Source organism: Pelecanus crispus, chromosome 3 (assembly GCF_030463565.1).
Source record: "Pelecanus crispus isolate bPelCri1 chromosome 3, bPelCri1.pri, whole genome shotgun sequence".
Lineage (NCBI taxonomy): Eukaryota > Metazoa > Chordata > Aves > Pelecaniformes > Pelecanidae > Pelecanus > Pelecanus crispus.
The window spans coordinates 103,581,485-103,588,744 of record NC_134645.1 but is presented as its reverse complement, the minus strand read 5'-3'; positions in this window follow the sequence as shown (position 1 = coordinate 103,588,744).

Genomic DNA, 7,260 nt, shown 5'->3' with positions numbered 1-7,260 from the left:
TGGATACATTCAATAGTCATTGCCTACAATTCATTGAAGAGGATTGTTAAGACACCAAAGTTCCTATAAATTTGAAACCTGAGTTTTAATGTGTCTATTGTCTTCCCTCAGAGGTGTTTAAATACTTTAAAGCATTGGTTAGTTATCAAAGCCTCATATTATGTCTGAAAGTGGGATAAATATTATGGCCTTCATACAAAAGAATAAACTGAGGCATGGAGGCGTAAAGTGGCTGCTAGAAGTCCAAAGAATCATAGTTGCATCTGAAATAAACAAAAATTGAGAAAAGCTTGGATGAGACTGGAGCCCCAGGTGGGTCATGTGTGGCTTCTCCTTTACATCAGCCTTTGGTTCCATCCCATTTGGTCTTCTTCCACGCCAAGCCTAAGTCCACAGGCTCCTCTGTTGGCTGGCGTCAGTGGGCAGGCTTCAGTGTCCCTGAGATGTGTCTAACCCTCTGCACAGAGGCACCACTTCCAGAGCTATGCCACAGCAATGCGCAAGCTCATAGAATTTACAGGCAAATAAAGAGTGTCAGGACCCGACTGTGTTCCTTTGAAATATGTGCAAAACTAAGGATGGTTTCAGTGAAGGGAGAGCTGAGCCCAGCGTCCCACGCCAGCAGAGCTTGCAAGGCAGCCTCCATGCCGATTCAATCATTAGCCTCTCTGCTGAGACTGTCAGAAAAGGTGCCAATTAGTGCCAGTTGTGATGATGATTTTTGTGATGCCGACACCTGTCCACTATGAACTGGACTGTGACCACAATCACGTTTCCCATTAGATGTTGAGCAGCTGTCAGGTGGTAGCAGGGCTGAATGATGTATTAGCTTCTGTGCACATCAGTAAATCAGACAGGCTGTATTGTCTCTAAAATGTCTTTCATGTCAAATTATTTTAATGTCTCTTTAATAATGCAACAGATTTCGTTCCTTTGATTTTAGATTGTTTTCTAGCTTATGGATTATTTATTCATATAATATCAAGTAACACTGTGTGACAAAACAAAACAAATTCAAATGCAAGTATAACCAGATTTTGAGCTGCAGGCACAAAAAGCACACTTACAAAAATGTACTTACATAGCCTTTTAACAGTGTTTGGAGGTATAAATTGCATAATTATAAACCTATCTGACTTCCTGCACAATTCCAGCTTGATCGACACAAAGAACTGTACAAAGGAGTGTTTGCAATAGACATGTAGAGACTTTTAATGTGTGCAGATTTGAATACAATGTATTGGTTCACTCCGGAGCACAAAAGGAGTTTTTATATGGAGATGCAAAGTAGATATGTATGTATACATGTGCAGAGATGCTGACGAGAAGACCATTGCACATGGAGGAGTTAGTGACCCACATAGCAATTACCCCGAACAGGCGCAGGCCTGCACTGTGCTGTGCACACAACATAGCCTTCAGGTCTGTGTTGTGCTGTGCATCTCCTCTGCCCGCAGGATAAACTTAGCTGGCTAATTGTAACGAAGCAGCCTGTGGGCAGCTGCCACTTGGTCCCACCGCTTGTACCACCTGCGGGTCCTTGCCTTTATCTAAACCAGCAGCAACAAATTCTCATGTGCACATCTTTTTTGTTTGACAGTGAAAATGATAAATGGGGTTATTTTCTTTTAGGAAAACCTTACAAGATCTCAGAAGACTGAAATATTGGGTAACCTTTACACGGACAGGATCTGCGCAGGATGCTGCACCCTGCTTGGAGGCTCATTCGATGGTGCATAACTTGGGGTTCTCAGCATCTGAAGGGATGTAAAATTATCTGTGCTAACCTCTTTTTCTTTATAGTGTTAGCTGCAATAAATGGTATTTTAAGCAATACTTCACAGAGTCTAAGTGCCCTTCTTACTGGGGTTACAATGAACCTGCACCTCCCAGTGCAAAATCGTGTGCGTGGGAATGTGTGTGCTGCACATGGTCGGTTGTGTTTTGATGTCTCTCTTTTGTGATCTTGCTTCAGTATGACACCTTTCCCATCAGCCACATCCTTTTTTCATCTGCTGTTAATTTAATGAATATATTTCACAGAGGATTACATGATCCTTTGCTTTGAGATGTTCTCATGGGTTCACAGGTCCAACATTTTACATTCAACTTTTACTCTTAACCTTCCTCATTAAAGAAAAACTTCATGGAAATGCCCAACCACCACATGATTTATTGGAGATAAGTGATGAAAGGAGGTGCCTCTTAAAGTTTAACTTTAAACCGGTGTATTCGTTCATCAAATGTACTTGATTATTTTGGTACTTTTTCAAAAAAGAATGACTGTGATCACCTACTGGAAAAAATCCATTTCATGAAATAACTAAATAAGGCTGCATAATGTGTTCAAGGTGTTCCCCATGTTAAATAGTGTGTGACACAGTAACAGCATTTTGCATAATCATGAGCAAACTGAAAAGAGTGTAACAAAACCCATATATTGCACTCACTCTCTGCAAAATCCTGGAGTTGTTTGTGTGACTACACCTTGAGTGTCCCCCTCAATACCCTGGATTCTCTACTCAGTCATTCCCTAACGATGATGTTTTAAAAAATGGATACAACAGCGTATATTTTATTTTTTCATAGCAAAAGTATATATGGTCAGTGTAATTCAAATTATAAAATCTCATGGATTTCTATTGTGAATAATAACTAGGAACTGAAAAAATAGTCTTGTTTGTTATTTTCTGTAGGCTGTATACTCGATGGCTGATATATCTGGTTGGGAAGCAGAAAAGAACTATTTGTAGTCATTTCTCTTTCAAGGACTATTAGCTAAATCACAAGGAACTTGATAGAAACTTGTATCTAGTGGATTTTTCTAGACACACGGAAAACATTAATTTCCATAGGCATTTAGAAGATGAACATCCATTAGGGATTTTTGTCTGTAGTTTTGCAAAACCTTTGAAGTTTCAAAATAGGTTACACATTGCCAATGCATGGAAAAAGCTATCCTACTTTATAGTTGCAAAACAAAGGATGGAAAATACATTTACAATCTCCAGTGGAAAATAAAATCACCTAAGGAAAACAAAAAGGAAGTATACACACACACACACACATATATACATATATATATATATTCACTTGAGAGACCGAAAACAGATTTTGGGTATGTTCATTTTATCTCTGTTGACCAAAGCAGAATGGCTTTTCTCAGCAAGATGCTGCATGTAATGTACCATGGAGAATTCTTTTTTTCAAATGTATTTCCTAGATGGTGTGGAAAAAAGAGGTTCGATATGATTTCTGCTTGTGAGCTTGTGCAAATCCGTGTAGGTCTGCTTCAGCCAACAATACTTTGACAGATATCTTTTGGAATAACAGTGTTTTCTTTAATAATTATGAATATCTTTAATGTATAACTTATTACATTCTTATGTAATAGCAGACTTCTCATATCTCATGTGGAATGAATACAAGTAACTAATACAGGTGCATGTCATATACTTGTTTTTTGATTTTTAAGCATAGCATCTGTTCAGTTGTCATAATAAGATTTAACATGAAGACTCAGATGGTGTATTTTAGTGTTAAAATACAACATCAAGTTCCAGAAGGTTTTTTTTCTCTCCTTAGACCTATAAAGTAAAAGGAAAAGTCTTCATGCAGATAATGATTTAAGGAAGCAAATTGTGACAGTTCCTTATATTAATCAAATTGTTAACAACCTACAGGATCTACTACAAATTCCTTGGTTTTCAAACAGTTCCATACCTTCAGGGACTCTCCAAAGAAGGACACATGTAATGCATTGTGTGTTGGAATACATAATCTCTGTTCTTAGGTCTATTCAAACGGAAGCTGAAAAATCTGCATTTTAGCCAGTGCTGATGCAGTGTATTATTTATTGCAGTTCAACACAGGTAGCATTTGCCAAAACTCATTGCACTGCACACCTTCTGTTAACATGTCTTCCCATCTTTAAGACTAGAAAATATTAATGGAAACAGGGTCATGTAAGCAGGAAAATATGTTGTAAAGGACCTGAAACAAATAGCATGCGTATTGGCTCTTTGGTTAGCTTAGGTTTTTGAAATCTAGGCAGGATCCACAGCCTGAACATTAAAGCAGAAAGAGATTTATTCTGTGAAGTTTCATCATCTTGTTACAATCTTTGTCATAAGAAAGGAAGAAGGAACCTTGTGCCATTTTCAGTTCTTGTTTAATATCTTCTTCACAGGAAAATGCTGCCAGGATATTAAACTCATCTGTTCTTTTGGATAATAAGGATGTAATGTACCATTTTGACCTTTCCAAATGCTGTGTTTCAAATTGCTGTTCATTAGATTTTTTTTTTTTCTTGATTAAAGTCTCACTAACCTGTAGAAACAAAATGGAATAAGACCTAGTCAAGACATAGCATATCAAGCATGATCAAAACAGAACCACACATTTGTATAGCTCAAGGGCTATAACAGACATTAACACTTTTTGTGCTATATCATTGCTGTGTTACTTGTAACAGAGAAGCTAAAATGATGTTTATTTAAATTTTCCTTATGACAATTTAGAGTCTCAAGCTGAAGAGCTTCTATTTGGTTCAAAGTTTAATTATTAGAATAAGAAAGACTCTATTTCTGGGATCTGTAGAAAAGTTTCATAGATGAAGTCATAAGAGAACTGAATTATAATCCTCAATGGAAATGTAATTAAATGATAAAATATACATGACTGAGGGCCAGATTCTGTTACCCTTATTAATCTTTGTTGATTTACAGATTCTTAAATTCAGAAATAGATATTAAGGACAGAAGAAATTGTACATTATTGTCTAGTCTAACTTCCTGTGTGGTCCCCAAATTTTCTCTGTCAGCCTCCGTAGCTTCTGTATGAGATGTAGCACATCTTTCAGAAGGACACAGATTGCTCCAATGGTTAAAAGCTCCCATTGCTGATTTGGTGGAGGGGGCACGGAATGGAATTCTTGGCTCCAGCTAATTATACATTCCTTCCTCCTAAATTAGAGACCTCTTAATTGTCAGAAATCCTTTTTGCCTGTAGGTACCTGAAGGCTGTAGTCAAGCTACTTCTCAGTCTTCTCTTGACTGATTTAGTAGATAGAGTTTCTTTTGTGTTTCACTATGGGCACATTTTCCTTGAATTTTGTTAATTTCATAACTCTTTTCTGTACATCTTTTTGTTTTTCAACATCCTTTTCAACAAGCCATAATGGCACATGGCTTCCCAGTAAGTTTCACAAATATTTTGAACAAATAACTCTATGCCAATTTCTGAATACTATTTACCTATTTACTCTTACAAGGATTATATTTGTCTTCAAATAGCATCCCACTCATAGTTCATATCCAACTTATTATCTACAGCGACACTTTGTCCTTCTCAAAATTACTATTTTTCTGGCTAACTCAGGATTAAAACAGACTAAAAGCAAAATACACTATTACTCAAAACAAAAAATAAGATACAAGCTGTCTCTCTGTATACGATTAGAAAAAAAGTCAATACACTGCTTGCTTGTGTTCTGTTTGCTTCTGCTATCTGTGAATGCCTGTATTAATGGGACTTTAAGCTGAAAGTTTAACACTTTAGGCTGGTTTTCACTGTCTTTTCAGTATTGAAGTGGTTTTTCCTATAGTTAAGCTCTGACCAGGAGAACTGCCCAGCATTGGGACTGATGTTACAGAATTACATACACACTTGGTGGTGATAAAATGACTGTTAATGGTGCTCCTGAGAGAGAATAACTCAACGTTGGTGTTGACATTATGAATGCCTCCTGAAGGACTGTGCTATCAGAGCAACTTGTTAACTGTTGTTTACTGTTAAAAGCACTAGGTAAGAATCTTTGTATTAGCACTTATCAAATCAAAAGATACAATAGGAAAAATATATTGGTATAACAGAGAAAACCACCTAGTCTGGGCAGCAAATTTCTTTTAAGTAATTTGTATCACACCCACAAGTATTAAGACATGAACGTGAGGATGCAATGACAGGTAACTATTCACATGATTCTCTGTAGGAAAACAGATTAGTATCATCAAGAAGAGCAGTAGCTTAAAGTTCTGTGTATAACACACTTCCTTAGATACATTTTTTTCCTGAGTCTGAACATTAGTATTCATGAAAAGCACTTTTCCCTAGAAAAGAAGCAGAACTCCAAGAAGTAGTTTTAGCTGCAGGTTATACCAGTTGGTTTGTGCTATAATGCTGGGTCCCAGGAGAAGGCAAGTCATCAATCAGGAAGGGTTTACAATGAAACTAGATACTGTATTAACTATTTTCTCACTTTCAATTCATATAGACAGCTCCGCATCAAAAGGAAGGAGCAACACCAAATCAAGTAATTTAAGATCCTTTCAGAGATCTAGTATGTGTACGGATGCACATGTGGGTGGCCAGGCACATGCACACACACATAGTGACTGAAATGTGAACTTGCAACCTTTTCTAGTGTGTCTACGTATTTGAGATAGCGGTATGGCGTATCGCCATAGACTGTCCAGTTCTGCCTGGGGATGCCTTCAGAGGCATTCTTATCAGAGGCACTGAAGACTATAGGTATGAACTAATTACTGTAGTCTGACATCAAGTAACCATGCAAACCATGAGAACCTCCTGCTGAATCTATAGATTCCTTAAAGGAAACATTTCTTCTCTTTCTTGATAAACCACAGTCCTTGGCATGCTTTCCTAACAGGGAAGTACATGGAAAAGACTGGAACTTCAAGGCACTGTGCACGACTACTTTGCCCATATACACGAGCAATCTGAATCTGTTTAAGGATCATGAATGTTTTGTTCTGAGCTATTATAAAACCAGCCACCCATAAAATGGAGCCATATGGCTCTTCCTCTTCTCAGAATGAGATTGCTGTCACTTACCCTACTTTAAAGTGCTACATGGAGAACTACACAAATGCATCCTATTGACAGTGGGACTAGACACTTTAATTTTTTGCCTAATATTAAGCCTACATAAACTTCAGCATCATTGATTTTATGTTTTGTTTTCAAGGGACTGTAAAAATAGAGCCTGGAGAATAACAAATGCACAAATACCATTCACAATGAAAGGGAAGAAAGAGTGAAGTCTAATTAAACAAGCATGAACAGTTGAGATATGGTATTTTGACAGCGTTAACTAGTGACAGCTTAATTTTTCAGGGCATTCTGGCTTTTAGTTAGAAAAATACAATTTCAGTAGAAAACTCACTTTTCTTGCCAGGCCCTTGAAGAAAGGACAGGGATTTTACATGATGGATCTCATTGTGTTTATGAAACACTTTT